Source organism: Alligator sinensis, unplaced genomic scaffold (assembly GCF_000455745.1).
Source record: "Alligator sinensis unplaced genomic scaffold, ASM45574v1 scaffold1733_1, whole genome shotgun sequence".
Classification (NCBI taxonomy): Eukaryota; Metazoa; Chordata; order Crocodylia; family Alligatoridae; genus Alligator; species Alligator sinensis.
The window spans coordinates 189,562-190,473 of NW_005843231.1; the positions used below are offsets into that span (position 1 = coordinate 189,562).

The 912-nt window shown below is 52.6% G+C and overlaps 1 protein-coding gene across 6 annotated transcripts in view; it reads left to right on the plus strand.

The window, feature by feature from the left end:
- LOC102383512 (polyhomeotic-like protein 3) overlaps positions 1-912 on the plus strand; it is a 28,991-nt gene continuing 28,079 nt past the window's right edge. For 3 of the 6 annotated variants that reach the window (XM_025194513.1, XM_025194512.1, XM_025194514.1), the window contains exon 1: positions 704-785. The gene's annotated coding sequence lies outside the window, so the exon portion shown is untranslated. The other 3 variants (XM_014526968.1, XM_014526971.2, XM_014526972.2) reach the window with 3 other exon arrangements.

The window sequence follows — 912 nt, forward strand, 5'->3', positions numbered from 1 at the left end:
GCCTCCCAGCGGCTCGGCGCATGCGCAGTACCTCCTTGTGAGGGAGGAGAAAAGATGGCGGAAGCGGGGTGAGGGATCCGCCGCGTCTGCGGCTGTGCGGCCCGGCCCGGCCTTAGAGAGGCTCCGGGGCGGCGGACAGCGCCCAGCTCGGGCGCGAAGGAGGGTGCGAGCGGCCGGGCCCCGCGCTGGGCGCCCACCTGACTCGCTCGCTTGTCGCTTAAGCGGCTCAGCGGCCTGTGCCACATTACGTGTATCGTGCCATTCCCCGGGGAAGCGCGCAATGAATGGGACCCAGCCGTGCGCGCAAAGGAACTGTCGCAGGAGAAAAATGACTGTCCAGCTCTAAAAAGAGCCGGCCCATTACAAGTTAGTGCTTGACAAGGTGTAACAACTCCCTAGCTGGTTGCCGTGCAGTTTTCCTTCGCAGGTGTGCTTCGCACTGTCTCTGCTTTGGGTGAAGAGCCCTGCGTTTTGCAGAGTAGCTTTCTCTCGTGTTTCTGCAGTTCGAGATCATCGGTGGAAGAATATCCTCAGTTGTAGGGCAGGGCAAAGGGGGTTGCATTGCAGGAGGAGATGTTTAAGGACGTCCGACTGGGCCAGCCCCGTTGGTTCAATTTAGCCCTGTGCTGTTGCATGTTACATCATTGTCCAGTTTGTAAATGTATAAGCCTGGTCTTAAAACTCATTAGGGTTTGTTCTTCTTTCCTTTAAAGCTTCAAAAATACATGATCGAGTGGAAGTATTCAGAAATGTAACTATTGCTGAGAGAGCACCATATATGAATGGTACTTTTTTTTCTTTATTTACAAGATGCCCTGTGATGACTTGTCAAAGAGAATCGAATCAGTTTTATAATTGTTATTCTTCAATAGGGAGATGTTATCCATGAGTCACAAAATACTCACCTGCTGA